Source organism: Anticarsia gemmatalis, chromosome 7 (assembly GCF_050436995.1).
Source record: "Anticarsia gemmatalis isolate Benzon Research Colony breed Stoneville strain chromosome 7, ilAntGemm2 primary, whole genome shotgun sequence".
NCBI lineage: Eukaryota > Metazoa > Arthropoda > Insecta > Lepidoptera > Erebidae > Anticarsia > Anticarsia gemmatalis.
The window spans coordinates 1,276,682-1,293,520 of NC_134751.1; the positions used below are offsets into that span (position 1 = coordinate 1,276,682).

At 32.7% G+C, this 16,839-nt stretch overlaps 2 protein-coding genes across 4 annotated transcripts in view; one reads left to right on the top strand and one right to left on the bottom strand.

Moving 5' to 3' along the window:
• Positions 1-16,839, bottom strand: part of Gnmt (Glycine N-methyltransferase) — a 176,219-nt gene that overhangs the window by 129,919 nt on the left and 29,461 nt on the right. The window lies entirely within an intron of this gene.
• The window catches only part of LOC142974245 (protein O-mannosyl-transferase TMTC1-like), a 211,857-nt gene that overhangs the window by 85,562 nt on the left and 109,456 nt on the right, over positions 1-16,839 (top strand). Inside the window, exon 2 of one of the 3 annotated variants that reach the window (XM_076116436.1) lies at positions 15,606-15,631. The exons of the other annotated variants lie outside the window; for them this stretch is intronic. The gene's annotated coding sequence lies outside the window, so the exon portion shown is untranslated. The remainder of the gene's footprint in view (positions 1-15,605; positions 15,632-16,839) is intronic. 3 annotated transcript variants of the gene reach the window in all.

Consider the following 16,839-nt stretch of genomic DNA (forward strand, 5'->3'; position numbering starts at 1 on the left):
GAGATCGTCTCGCACACGGGAACCAAATCCAATATATCACGATTGAACAAACTGTTGCTCGGAGCACAGACTAAAATACAATTAGAAAAACTGTTGAACTACATTTTTTGAACTACATTATCACCAAAATCAACTCAGCAATTTTACAGTAATACCTCAACAAACAAACCAACATACCAAATCTCAACAAACATTATCTCCAAGCCAGCACTTTCACCCCTTAACGTTTATCTAAGCAGTTCCCTTGCGAACGAATTTCAATTGTAATCAAATGTGTCCAGGGGCTGAGTACACAACGATAAAGTCTGTAAACGTGTTCGTTTGACAGCGCTTCATGTATGTTGTGTTGTAGCTATGTTGTGAAGAGTTCGTGTATTATGTTTGAGAGGTAAAAACGTGATTTAAGACGTTTGATCGTATCATATATTTGTGTTTGAAATTGTATTTTTAAAAATAGGTTCGTCAAAATATTGTATTTTTCTTAATATGCTCTTTAATAAATTGTTAAAACAGAATATGTTCGGTGTCACTAAGGCGCTATTTTTGGTACAAATGCCGTGATTAACGTCAAACCTTCTATAAATTTAGCAGGTAAATAATTTTAGACTGACGTTGAAATAAAAAAAATCTATGCGACAATCTATCTACCTATTATAATTTTAATTAATTTGCGTTAATTGCCACTTTTTATTATTAAAATTGTTCGACATTGTAATTTGTTTCAAAAATCGTTATAATTTATTAAACAAAACTTATTCTATCTGCAATTAATCTACCTTCAACGTAAAACCTATATTATATCTGAACTTCGATAAAAAGAGCTTAAAAACATAAAAGATAAACCCGCTATAATACAGCTAAAAAATAAATTAAAAATAAACCCGCTTAATCAAATTCATTATTGAAAGTAAACATCGTTGTAATATTTAAAGAATAAAAGCCTACTGTGAAAGCCTTTTGTTACGCTAATGCAACTTATTGTTACGGACATTTCATAATCTATATTATTTCCATTAGTTTGAACCGACGTTTAGAAGGTTATTTTTTTGTTCGAATTTTCTTTCTGAAAAGTGTTTTTTTGAGGTTACGAAAATAAGATGAGAATAATGGAGATTGTTGGAAATATGGTTAGCGTTATACGTATAGAGATAGTGATGACTGCCTCTGCGGTGAGGTCGGTTAAGTAACTCATATATTTTTTTAAGTTACGGTAGCTAAGGCTATCGCTAAGGCTATATAATTATGTATTACCTATATTTTTGTACAGTCACATGAACACATTGTTATTTATTTGTAAACCTTTTTCTAAACTTAATTTTCCTCCTTTATAATTTAAACACCTACTTCATTTAATCTCTGCATCACCCCAAGGTAGACTGGCAGAAAATGTCTTTCACGAGACAGCCCAAAAAAATTACATTTAAAATAATGGAACAAATAAACCGTTTGAATAACACTTGCTGGGTCCGAAAATTCAACTCGGGATTTCGTAATAGCCTAATGTTGGGTACTGAGATAGTTGATACAAATTTATTCTAGAATAAAATTAATTACCATCGTACATATCGCTCCTTGAATACAAAAGGGCCACAAATCGAAAACTATAAATTTTACAGGACAGCCAAAACAAATTTTTGAAACTGTTTTTTTATAATATTTTATATATTTATTAATTAAATATAAGATGTTAATATATCATTAGATGCGTATTTTTTAGCTCTATCTATCTACAATATAAACTTTGTAATAGCTGTTACCTATTAAGAAAAAAACGCATATAAGTCCGTTTTGCATTCAAAATTTGAACCAATATCATGAAAAATATGTCAAAAATTAAACACAGTTTTGCAAATAAAAATGGTTTATTGTACATTTTTTGGTAAAAAACCGTATCAAAAAGTTAAATCTTATTTGTAAATAAAACCATAAGGGAATAGACACCAGGAAAACATTGTATTAAACAATCTTAATTAAAAAATCTTTACTTATTATTAAGTAAGTAATATAATAGAGATCAACTTTGTGCGTAACTTTCATTATTTAGTCAAATTAAACATCAATCATCATCATCAATCAATGGGTAACGTGACGGGTAGACTGAGTGCAGCAGGAGTATTAAAGAAATAAGATAATAGAAAAGTTTTATGAGTTTAATAAACCTTTATATTTAGCATTCGTGGATTATTCCAAAGCTTTTTGGCAGCATCAGTCATTCCGCCATAGAATCATCACTCCATAACCAAGACCTTCTTAAAGATACTATAAAGAATCGAAGCTACATACATCAAACTCATCAAAGCAATATACAACAATCTCTCTAAATCCAAAGAAGCGTGAAACAGGGAGACCCGCTATCTCCAAAATTACTTACCAGCTACCTCGAAATTTTTTCAGGAGCCTGGTGGCAATCGAAAGGCATTGTTGTAAGTGGCAAACAGTTAATAAACCTTCGTTTTGCAGACGACATTGTCCTCTTCTCTTCCTTTGCATTGGAACTCGAATCAATGCTCAAAGATCTGAGCACGGCAAACCTTCAGATTGGACTAAGTAAGAACCGTACAAAAACCCACGTTATGACCAACAACACAAAACGTAGGGTCAAATGTGTTTATAAATTTATATTTTGTAGTTTTAAGAAAATAACTGTGTCGATTTTTTGTTTTTGTTGTGATGGGGCTGACATAAGCTCATAGAGTTAAAAGCCCTCAATAAATAAAGATTATAAAAAAAAAATAAAAAAAAAACGTAGGGTCGAGGTAGGCGGGCACGTCATACACTATGTCGACGAGTACACTTACTTGAGCCAGATAACCTCTTTTAACAACCGACGGGACAAAGAGTTGGACAAACGTGTCACAAGTGCCTGGAAAAGCTCCTGGTCCATGAAAGAGCTAATGAAAGGTAACCTTCCACTGTCACTAAAGCGGAAGCTCGTCGAAATGTTTATACTACCCGTCCTAACCTACGGTGCCCAAACATGGTCCCTTACGGAAAACCAAAAGTAGAAACCGAAGGTTTGCCAGAGAGAAATGGAGCGTAGTATATCAGATGTAAGAAGAACAGATCACGTCCAAAATTCTATACCCAAACTCACATAGCCGATTTAGGGAAGAAGACCGCCAGGTTGAAATGGAACTGGGCCGGCCACATTATCCGCATGCGTCCGGAAAGGTGGGCCCGCATATCTACCAACTGGATGCCAGAGGATAGTCATCGCAGACGCGGGAGATCTAAACAGGGATGGCGGGATGACCTAGACGCATTTGAAAAGGACTAGTCGGATCTTGCCGCTAAAAGGGCGATTTGAAAGAGAAGGGTCCCCTCTTGCCTTTCCCTGCATCAAAGTGTTAAATTTTATTTCGACAATTTTAACGAAAACTAAAATTATTATCATGCCAAACGGTCATATTTATGGCCTTCCTATTGTAGCATGCTAAAAATAATTATTTATTCCACAATAATTTATTGCAAAAAGGACGTATTTCAAAATATGCTACTGTTATATTACAAAATATAATAACAAATACTAGTGTTTGAATGCAAAACGGTCGTTTTCAGAAATATGGCATTTTTGTATTACAAAATATGGTAACAAATACTATAATTAGAATGCAAAAAGGACGTTTTTCAAAATATGGCAGTTTTGTATTGTGAAATATAATCACATGAACTTGAAATTTTGCACCCAACACAGACGTATTTTGGATTGTGGCACTTTTTCACGCAACTGACGAGCATTTTCGTTGAATCTCCGGGCGCAACTCACAAAGTGCCTGTTTTGCACTGACATTACCTGTCAAAGTGAGCTAATGCAAAAAGGGCAGTAAGTCAGTGCAGCCATAAAATAAGCAAAAATGATGGGGGTTTTTTTTTACTATAAAATATAGTCGGTTCAGGTGTCATTTTTGCAATAAAACGATTTTCATTTTTTTTTGAGTTGTGGCCCTTTTGCATTGAAGGAGCGATATAGTACCCTAGGTTCCGATTTCTATCCGATAATTTGATGTGACCTCAATTCTCTCCCAGACTTTTCCTAGAATTGAGCTGAAGTTTTAATTTGTGCTGGGTCAGGGCAATGTAGGCGTAATCGTAAATGAATGGACTTAAGTTAAATTAAGATACTTGAGAACATTAATTATTGCATACACAGTTTCTTCTTAGTAGTAGAAGTGATTTTACAAACGGAAAAGATAGTTACGATGGTCTAAATTGTTGATTCAGGGAATAATACTTAAAATAGCTCTAAACTTAATTAATAATGAACACATGGAAAACAGAAAGATTATTGCACTCACCAGTTGGGAAACATTGTGTAGATAACGCAGCTTTTTGAGCATACATTTCATAGATAATATTTAAGGCATTAACTGGTATTTAAGTTTCGGCCTAAAAGTCTTCGTACTTTTAAAAATACGTTAGAATTTGGTTGAATTGTCAATCGATATATTAATTATGGCTAAAATTATTATTTAATGTATTAATAAAAAAAAAATGGCTAAGTAAAAAGATTTTTATTAGAGTTGAGTTACGATTAAATTATAACTCTAGGTTTAACTAATCATACAAAATAAACAGAAACATGGAACACATAAGGTTAGAACAAATCGTATCAAGTCTCGAAACAAGATGCGGCTTTCAATTTTCTTTTTTCAAAGAAGCCCCTACATTTTTATATTCACGTCTAATATATGCAATACGGCACTTGGCTGCCTCACTATTATCCGTCCGCAGTACTTGAGTACATTTTATAATCCCGGACCATCCCTTGCGGAAGTTAGCGTTCCAGTGAAAGATATGGAAGATATTCAAGCTATAGAAAATTATCTCAAAATGTTACCAAGATGTAATGTTTTCTAAGGTTCCAATGCTTTTTTGACAATATAATTACTCCCTGGCACGAATTAAAAGGGGTCAAAAAACAACAGCACCCAGAACTACTTTTTATAATTCCAGGAACTTCATAATCTCACTGATATTATAAACTTGACGAAAATATTTATAGGAAGATGAATGTTTATTAGTCTTTCACACTTAAACTTGTGAACGATTCTTTTTGTTTTTTTGTGCTGGTGTTTGTAGGTTACTTATCGAAGCTGAAAAAAAATTATCAGACACGAAACTTGTGTGCATGGATTTCATACGAATTGATGACATTGCTAGTAGAAAATTATACTAACAAAACTAAGGTTTAATTTTATTGCGGCACAATCTCTCTAGCATAGCATAGCTTTCACTGTGGTTAAAGTACTTTACACTGGCATAAGATCAAGCCATAAATTTACCCTTTACCCAACACGGCTCTATGAATAAATGTTGCCGTGGTCTTAGAGATTATGTATTTTAAAGGTTAAGCGAAGGTATTTTAAACTGTACCGGAATATGCCCCGTCTCGTTTAATATGTTAAGTGGGAGTAGCAATGCATGAGCAGTGCTTAATTATGGAAAATACGGAGTGTTGTAAAAATGAAATGTGGTTTGCGTCGATTTTTCGGTTTTTGTTTGAAGATGCTGTAGTAGTTATTTTTTATATATGCCGATCTAAAATTGGACTGGGATTTTATGAATATTTTTAGACTAGTTACGAGTATAAGCCATGAACGAAGATGTATCATCATTACAGATATTTTTCTGTCCGACGTCATCTGAATCATCTGCAATAGATGAATGATGACTAAGTGAAGACTAGTGTAGCCGACCGTTGAGCATGAGGTCCAGGGTTCGATTCCCTGGCCGGGCAAATATATAATAGTACTATTGGTCTTTAGTAATTTATATTCGAATATTTCTCAATAGTATGTACAGCAGTTACAATAGGTGTTCGATAGATATTATTCTCTCTAAACTACTTACCGACGTAACCTAAATCTATAGACAGTCTGAGAAGCCTTTCTAGGTTAGTTTCTGTGTCACAATTTCAAAAGGACATTTTGTTGCTAAGTCGTTTCTTTACACTGGTTCTAGTTTGTTTGTCACTACTTAGCTCATCAGATGCACTTTTAGTAGCACGGTCACTATCAACAAACTTCTAGCTATGAATAAATTTTGTACGAGAATGTGATCAGCAAATCTAGCGAGTGTCTTAAGAACTAATTGTTTAGTTCATTTTAACCTCTCGTATGCGGAAACGTGCTTCGCACTAATACCTTTCACTGCGGGAAAATTGGCGGGAAATTCGGAAAATTGGACAACATTCGATTATGTTTATATATTTAAAAAAATGTTCTATAGCCAAACAACAAATTAATTTAATTGATAGTTGGATAAATCGTCCATAATGTTACTATATAACAAAACACCAAACTTATAACATTTTTTTTTTATTTACGATCAAACTTACCATACGCGTGGCAACATTTTTGAAAATAATTTATAATTTATGCTTTGAATCCTATTATTTACAGTTCCTAGGTTAGTAAACTATAACCTTAATATTATAATTACTCTCCTTAACCAGGAATTACTCCAGAAAACACACAAAATACACAAAAAAAAGGTTTTTGCGACGCGCCCATTTTAACGGCTAAATTCAAAGTGGTATTTCTAACAGTTTTTCAATGTTCATTCTAACGATATTACTTTATATTGTTAGTTCACTTATCGAAGTTAAATAAAAACACAATTTAACCTTTATTTTCGAATATTCTTAAAATAAAATTTTCAAAAATTTTCAACAGTTTTCCAGAGCACTGATCAGTGCTTACGCAAATAAGAGGGATGGCACTGATCAGTGCGCCCGCAGCTTATCAAATTCTTAATACTCAAGAGTACCGATTGTAGATAATTGTGCTACAACATTTATAATAATATTACAATAATATTATTATAGCAAAACTCAGCTACCTCACATCGTAATTTGCTATTGATAACGTTTCGAAATTCATCGTGTTTTTACTTCAATTTTCAAATCAATTAACGCTGTAACCCTTAGCAGTTAATTGCCATAAAATTGATTAAAACGATTACGATTATTACTTATGAATTTTTGAAGTAAAACTAAAGTGTACAGACAGTGTTTTGACCTCCAGACGGTATGAAGGTAATAGGTAATTTTGTGATTGGTTTGTTTAAACTAAGATATTTTGTTTACGACGGTTTTATAGCCTACGATGTACCTTTCTAGATAGCTTTTGATGTTTGAATTATTTTTATTGAATATTCGGTTATTCGGCTGGTCTGATATTATTTTTTGTAATATTTTTTTGAGGTTTGCAAAGAAGTATTAATATTATAATTTGTTTAGCAAAATACAACTGCATAGTGAGTTTGTAATATAATTTTACTGTTAAGAATTATTTGATTGATCAATTGTTAAATATCTAACGTAGGGTTAAAAGGTTCGGAGTTTGAATCCCACAAATTGCACTGCTCATGTAAATACGGTTATAGCTTTTATAACCTGATCTGCCCTTATACTTAATTTTGTACTTAATACAAAATTAATGTTCAGTAATAATCTTATTGTAGAAATATTTGACTATCTATAAAAAATCTATCAATGTGACACTGATAGATTTTGAATATAAAATTCACCCTCATATTTTATATCTAAAGATTATTTAAAAATAATCACAGGCCCATTACATGAATCAGTGACATACTGTCATAAGTGGATATCTGAATATACACTTTAGCCCTGCTGTTAGTGGGAATCGAACCCCAGTATTATAAAGACAATCTCGCGTCGCACCCCACCAGTGGTGAATTATTGATTATTTCCATACTTTTCTGTCCGTTGTGTGTATTTAAATTATGTTTGACAAAAGGAGTTAAACGGTAGGCCGTATTTTTATATTCGGTACTATTGAGAACGTGTTGGCATTTTAAATTACTTTAAAAATAATTCGTGTAGGATAGACTATGGCGATCTATTTATAATACATTTCTCGATTAATCTATTACTTTTGATACATAAACGTAAAAATATAAGTTGTTACAGTTTCTATAAGATCTTAGTAATTTTCTATTATTTGAATACAAAATATATGTTACCTACTTTAAATTAAACATAAGTAAGTCGCACAAAGCATTATTACAAAAAAGTTAACAAAAGTACATTGCGTTTTATGCACTGTAGGGTAGCGCAGTGATTACTATTAGTACTGCAATGGACATTAAATATTCAGAGTGGTTTGAATTAACGTGTACTGTAGCCATTGTACTAATAACAGTGTTGTGGTCAATATGATTATTACTGCTGTAAAAGTGAACATAGAAAAATTAAATGAAAGATTTGTACTTAGGTACTAAGTACTGTGTCCTACCAATAAGTTTCCTTTTGAAGTTTATTACTATTTTTATTAGCTTAAATTAGATTTATTCAGCTTTTTTTTTTGAGTGTACACAGTAAATCATCAATACTAAATTGTATCAAGCAAATTGACATTTTAAAAGAGCAAGCCGTGTGTTTCTTGCCGTTTCTTCTCACGAGCAACCAGCTTTTCCGAAACGGACAAAAGAAATACAAATACGTGACTATTTCAAATACTTTGTAAAAAGTTTACGAAATAAAGGATATTTTGAATTTGAATTTAGTTTTAGTACATTATTGGTTTTACTTAAAAAAAGATAACCAATAGGTAAATACGTGTGAAGTCTTGTGCTTTATGAAACATTTTCCGCGTTGTCATTTGTTTAATTTTGTGTGTTATGATGGGAAATAATTATGTTGGTAAGGATCGTTTGTGGTTTCTGGACTCTGCTTATCCCTCAGTGAAAAAGACGTGATTATTTTGATGTATGTGTGTATGGAAAGTTCATATCAACAAGCTATTAGATTTCGACAAATGCAAAAAAATATGTGTCTAGTTTTATATAGCTAATGGTTTCGAAACAAACTTACAGTTATTCAAAACGACAGTGTTTAAAATAGCCGCGATTTTAAGTTTATTAAGTCAACAATACAAGCACCATTTCTAAACCAGGAGTGGCGTTTTCCAAAGAAAACCGCTATAACAGTTTTATAGCACAATAACGAAAGCATAATTAAATTCGTGCACTCAGAATAATTGATGTTGATTGCAGTATGAAACCGAATCACAGCCCTAAGCTTTAAGTGGGTGCATAAAAAGAAATTGAAATGGCAGAAACCAGTGATAGCTTCGAACAACCTATGACCTTTTGCAATTGAGAACGGCTTGTAATCTTAGATGAACCTTGACTTTTTCAGTTTAAATTTGATACTTTTTTACTTGTAAAGATTGTCGTCGTAGAAAAATCTGGTTAAGATATTTGAAAGCTTTTTATAGACAGTTATTAATGGTTGACATTTTTATTTTTATTATGTGAAGTAAGATCGCAGTCAAATTAAACTGACCAAAGAGACAACTTACGTAACATTTGATTTTAATAACACTCACGGACATACTTATACCCTCTACTTACCCATTTAAAATAAACAAATACACAACAAGAGTGCATTAGAATAAGACGTTAACATCATAATGACACATTAATGTATTACATGACATGTGGCATTTGCATGTATACGAATCAGCAGTTCTGTTGTAGTATTTACAAAAAAGAACTGCAATATATTATCAGAAATAAATTTCCCTTTATACAAAAGTACGCAACTCATCAAAAATTCAATTGCGAGATGTCAATTTGAAACCAGCATGCGAAATAAAAAATGCCATAGATTTTGCATATCGGATCGATATTCATGCATAAAATATTGTGAATGAAGGAATCAATCATTTATTCCGTGGGGTCGGGCACGATGCCCCGATACAATCAGGGGCTACATGGAACCACTGCGAAATGCTAAATGCCTTTTCAAGCACTTGTTTTTACTGACAGACCTTTGGTACGCGGTGATGACGACTGGTGATCGATGACGACGGTTAGTGGTCGGTGATAACGATTGATGACTTTTAGTGTCAGATTTTGAATTTGACCTATCTTTTTCTGCAATCGGCAATCCAAATCTGATAATGTGCAACTAATTGAACAGAATAGCGGCCTAAATTATTTATCTCCAACACATACATACATAGATCAGCAAAAGCATTAAAACCAGCATGGTCTTAGAATCAGATTGGAACAGTCACAATAAACCTAAATGTTCACATAACAAGTGAAGCACTAACTACTAAATGCAAAACAAAAACACGAAAGCATTTAGAACCGGCCGACTGCTAAAAAACTATAATACGAACACACGCGAACAAAACACCGTCAATCAAACCTTTTCCCGTTTACTTATTTACCCATAAACTTAAAGGTGTCCATTAACTACCAACGATGTATACCAGATAACATTTATTCAGATTCACCGACGTATCACACGAACGAAAACTTGTAGTACACATTGTTAATTCATCAACATACGTACAAACCAAATGCAACCTTAATCCTCTGCAACTAAGTTTCAAATCGCATGCAAATCCAACACCCCTACCATCGACCCGAAAGGCGAAAATGGAAAGAAAGCGCGAATAACAACATTGTTATCGCTAATAAGTCATCGTTAGCTATAAGCGGTGTTCTTTTGACCCGACATTAATGCTAGGGGAAGTGGAAAATAGACCGTTTAGTCACATTAACAAGGTCCATTGTTGTGTGGCATAATTCTTTGATGTATAAAATAACTTTGGACGAGGAAGTTCGTCGTAATTCGGTTAATTCTATTGTAATGTTTGGAAAGATGGCACGGTAGAATGCAGATACAAGAAAATTGTCTTTATTTTCGTGTATATTTTGAGAGATCTTTATTTGAAACGTGAAGAATTAGAGTTATTTTTGGGCTAAAAATCCAGCTAACAACTTTTTTGGTGAATTAAAACAAACAAAATAATTATGAGCATAACAAGAACATAATTATTTTGAAAAGGCTATGTTCATTTTAATCATAATTGTGACAATCAATTAAGTAATTATCTTTATGTTTGTCGAATGTTGCCGAAGACACAGTTATTAAATATTACGAAATGAAAGTCTCTGAAATATGCTCGAGGTCCTAATACATTAAAACAAAAGCCTAATAGCGCATCAAAAACAATAACTTTGCAATAACACTTTAAAGTTACTTGAAGTAAAAATATGTTTTCTACAAAAGTAAATATTTTAATGTTTGAAGTTTAGTCTTGGCTCTTATCAAATATGATTGATCGCTTGCAATATGCCGACTCATCTATCTAATACCTGTCATAATGCTCTCGCTTTAAGATAAAACTAAAATGCTTTTGAAAATATGTTTCTTTACAATCTTGAATATTCAATTCATTTTTGAAGTTGATAGTCACTTAGAATTGTCTAATAACATTAAACAAATAATTCCTCATAATACAGATAAAAAGTAGCAACTTTTTTAAGTCTAAAAACATCTACTTTACTACTATTCTATCGATTTAGGTTAGATTTGTTTGGATGTGTAGAGTTTAGTGAAACTTTTGCATTTATAATAATTATGTATTGGTGCAGAACTAGGGAGGGATGCCTCGAAATTCTAAGATTTTTTATACGCAAGACTCAGTGCAAGTAACTTTTATCACATCTCTTAAAATATATCAATAAATACACCAACACAATATCTGTTTTATTATGAATTTGAAAAAGCCATTTCTAAAAAGTAACATATCTATCAAAAAGCCATATCTTCGATCAAATTTCTTTCCCATAACATAACTATTCTTGCAAAAATACCCTGTCCTCACGTGTAAAGAAACACTGAACATTTTAGTATGATTATCTTCACGACTGTGACAAATCGTCACGACTCCATTTGTCAAAACACGATGGGTTAAGAAATAAACAAATGTAAGGTACAGTTGTTTGGGTTTAACCGTGCATGTTTATTTTACTGACGGACTGGACACTCGTCTAGTACGAGTGTATGAAGAGGTGCAACGTTTGAACAAGTTTTTAAAATGAAAAATTTGTTGTATAAGTTTGATAGACAACTTTTGAAAGGTAGTTTTGAGTAAAATACATAGATTTATTTTATTTATGTTCTAGTACAAATACGAATCATACAGTTAGAACAATCGTTTGGAATGGAAATGAAATCAATTAATGCCTTCACACAAAATCTTAATCAGTGACCGTTGTCCGAGCAGTAGTGTATACGACAGTAGATATCGTATTTGATTCCATAGTTGGCCAAAGTGTTTCGTCTGTAATATTTTTTTTCAGAAGTAGAGCAGCTCCGAAATGTGTACCATAATCAGTATATTCTAATAGACACAACCAAGTTATTTCACTAACAATGTAAAAAACAAAACATGTCAGTGTAGGTATTATAATTCACATCTGTCCACACCTTCGTTAAATGCAGCTATGATGTTTCAAACATATATTATTATCTACAAACAACAATTTGCCTTAAAGTAAACAGTATCTATAAAATACCCCATCTCATCTCACAGCACTTTCCTCAGTGATTTCATAACACAAGGTAGGTGATATCACGACCGCATATTCCGAGGCTTACTAGAGACACTTAATCGAGTGGCAGCCGTTGTGGCAGGGCTTGGCACTCGATGTATCCAGGTCGCAGCGGCTCGAGACGACAACTAAAGATCGCTGTACATTATGAGCATTGTAACTTTACATTAAGTAAATATTAGGTCGGGGAAAAAGTCTTTTCGCATTATAGTATGTAGATTTACATGCCGTTTTGATAAAAAAAAAGGGATTTCTTTGATATTGAAAACTTTTAAGGTTTCATATATGCAATTGATTTGAAACAATCAATAATCATCTGCAATTGATGTATTCAGGCCGATTGATGATGATTTGAAATCACCGTGACTAGTAAAGTTAGTCATGGATGCGAAATAAGTGTCTTCATGGTTTGAAGATCTTTTTTTGTCGTACGTAAATAAAGACGCAATATGTTTGAGATGAACTTCCTCACGTGTGATTTAAATTAACCTATTGTTCAATAACTTATGTTAATATTCTATGCAGAGCCGATTGCGGTCAACTGCGTGGAGTAATACATTACTTTCCAGTAGGTATTTTAACTAATTTTGCAGGTTTTATGCCTTAATCCATAAACGATTTTACAATCGTGGCGATTTTGGACAGCAATCTGCAACTACAAAGGTAAATGCATAAATATTTCAAGTGCTTACAGTCTGGTATATTCTCGCCTTAATACATTTTATCATGAGCGGCTACACATGTTTACCTCACCCGTTTGGCTGTTCATAAATCGTGAACGTGGTTTTGAAAACACATTAGTTTACGTCCAAAATTTAAAATTCTTGCAAATCTTGTAATACCGTTGGATATTGCACTTTGGATCTTTTGCCAGCGTTTCACCAGATTCGAGTTGCCATTTCACTTTTAAAATTCATTCTCTATTTTTCGTTAATGCATTGTTCCAGTGTATTTTTTATATATTTGACTTTGCTAATACAAATCACCTATCCAGTTATTGACATTCAGTCTATTACAACTACTTGTGGGGCAACATAATAGGACACTAATAATATGGCACTGCAAAAATATAGCAAAGTAGTTACTTTTAAAATGTACTTTACATGCAAAAAGTATGAGCTCTGAATAACATTGCGTAAGTTTTAAGTTCTAGAATTCACAATAACTAAGTTGTTGTTTATTAGGTACACAGACGATGTACTAACACAATCATTCAAAAACTTGTCAAACTAAAACATAACATTTTCAATTCGACGGGTCCTTAATGCGATTCTCATAAGGGAGCACAAATGTAGCTGACGCGATGAAAAAAATGTATTTTCCATTTGCCTCCCCGACTATAAATTATATGGAAGCGATCGTGTTTGTTTGACAGTTATACTTCACTGGACGCCATATTGCCGCTGTTTTTGTATTAACAAATAATGTGATGTTTTGGGTTTTTACATACTAGAGTGTAATAGCCAGTATTTATATAATTCATACTTCGAGGAAGAATGACGTGAAATGAAACCAATATCAGGTCATTCATGCATTAATTGTAATTAATGTACAAAAAATTATGAAAGTGAATATACAATGTGGTTTGTAATATAAGTGTGTGAACATAGTTTTATCAAGTAAATTAAAACTTTGGCAATAGTGATGATTTTATTGCGCGGTTGACAATTTACCGTACGGGATTAAGCAATTGTCATTAAAATAATGAATCGAGGTAATCTCATTGCAACACAAAGGAATTTAAAGTACGTGATAGTTCTTCAGACAGTCATTGTTGAATTTTAAAACAACAGTTAAAAACTTAAATAGTTAATTTTCTTATCAACAGTACTTGCAAGCTTGTTTGATAGCATCTTCATTCTTAATTAAACCATTTTCATTTGTAGCTCACAACAGACTGTCTCAAAGTCTTATGCAAATAGACAATTGAAACACTAAATAATGCTTACACATTAACAATGATTGCTTCTCAAACAAAAGCTAAGGGCTAGAAGTCAAAAGACTACTAAGGACAATAGCCTTAACAATATACAAAATAATATATTCAAGAAAATTCACTTATACATTTACTAGACGTCTAAAGAAGCAACGTGAACATATTAGAAATTTAATAAACAAGAAGCATTCAAATTATAAACAAAGATCAAAGTAAAACATTTCCATCATAACTCGAAACTTGATTGAGCCATCAACTATGAACGGAGCTACGAAACGTCTACATTACTCGTAGCTTTCGTAGCAACAGCTACGAGAAACGCTACAAACATCTACGCTTTTTAAATACGGCATTGTTTATTCACTGAACGTAATTTCTGATACTCATCGCCGCTTTCAGTCTAAAGTTTAATTGTTTTAGCTTTTAGAGCTGTGTACAAAAATATCAATTAATCTTGCCACTTAATTATAAACCGCAACCCTGATGCCCCTGATGGCCACCGGCGATCCAATGAGTCGGCAAAATGGCCAACTTTAATAAACCTTCTAAATAATTAATTACAAAGTTCTCGAGAATAAAAACCGGTGACTACATTAACCCAAAATTATTTAGTGCTATTACACAAAAATACCCTTTTCATTGCGAGCCGTCTAATTTAAGTCTTTCGAACAAAAACATGACAAATGATCGCGGCCCTTTGTTTCGTACAGTTTTACAACTCTCGGCCTTAGGCGAGTTGCAGACTATCAAACTCGCTTGACAAAACTTATTGAGAAAAACAAGCCTTCATTTAATTAGAGTTAAGGATTGTAAGAAACGTTCGAGTCTTCTAAATTACTTAGTGAACTTTAAGTTATTTTCTTTAAGGAGTCCACGGCCATTGAGTTGTGAAAGATACGCAATTTTAATAGAGCATATTTTAACTACCTAACTATTTATCTATGTCTATTTTTCTAAACGCTGCCAGACTAATGAAGAAGAAAAAATACACAGTAAGATCTATCTTTATTTGAGTGATCACAGAAATTATATCCAACAACCGAGTAGCTATGGATAAATCTATGAAGAAACACCAGGGCCCCTAGTGTACATAATTAGAACTAATTCACGTTAAGTAATTTCAAATGTCAAACACTCACTATTCGACAGGACCAATTGTAAGAAATCACAACGTCAACACCATAATTTGCTCCAAGCCAGTTTAAACTAAACTGAACTTATTTCGTCGTACAACGACGCCATCTAGTTCCTACATTGTAATAATGCGAGGTAATTTTGGTTTCAGGTAAACGCGAGTAAACTCAACACTTAGTAAGTTTGTAGTGCTATCTTGTTACAAACGCTGCATCGCGATTAAAGCAACGTACGAAGAATTTTTAAAGCTACTAGAATGTGCTGTCTAAATTCCTAGCTATTTAGGTGATGCTCGTTTTGTCTTTTTGATGCCCAGTTTTGTTTATGTACCTGTAATTTTTCTTTGGAAATATGTAGTTTTTTTATATTCTAACAATTTAGTAACCAGCCTGTTTTGAACAGCCGATTTATTTTAGAAAATCACTAAATTCTTAATAATAATCAGGATAAATTGTGCATGCCGGTCGGAATATAATAAAAGTAAGATTTGTGACAAAACAAACTCATTACCATATTTTTCTAATAAGAAGGAATTTACTAAAGGAAGTCAACGACAGATTTTTTAAAGTCATAGTGATTAGAAATTAATTGTTTTTGACATTATAGATATCGGGTTAGTTAGTTTGTCAGTCAGTTTTGAGCCTCTCATATTGAAAGGAAACCTTTTTTTCAGAGTGTGGCATTAGTAGCTTACCTACCAATGTGATTTTATGTTATGTAGTATTTGTAAATTAATTGCACCTACTTTAGTTTAGAATACTTTAAAAATCAGATTAAGTAAGGAGGTATGTTTTGTTTGTAACCGACTTCAAAAAAGGAGGAGGATTTCAATTCAACTGTATTTTTTAATGTTATAAATATAATGATTTGATTGTTGAAAGGTTGTATGACTTTTTATTATTTTTTTGCATTCCAGTATATCACACAAAGGCTCTAACAACAAAATCATAATCGTGACACTAATAACCCACACGTCAAATGTCCAACTATCATCGGCCAACATGCTCGCTCGCATGTTGGCTGAAATGTGGGTAATTATTGGCGCATGCATTATGTTTTTATGCAGTGTCAGACTTCTATTTAGTGTTAGAATTAATGTCATGTTAATTTATGGGGCAAATTGTGTGGTGCAAGTTACAAGCGATGGTTTTTTAGCCAATCAGTTATTGTGTACCGTAAATAGTAGACTTGTAGAGTTATAGACGATGAAGCCGTAAGTAATACGGATGTTAAATCGCGCCTTGTTGTTTTTGAAGTAGATCAGGTCTTGAAATTTTCACTTGCTTCGATTTTTCCAAACTTCTTTTATTTTACTTTACTTAACTGACACCAAAACATTTAGACCCTAAATATTTTATCTTGAGTAAAAAATTGAGAACCGCCGT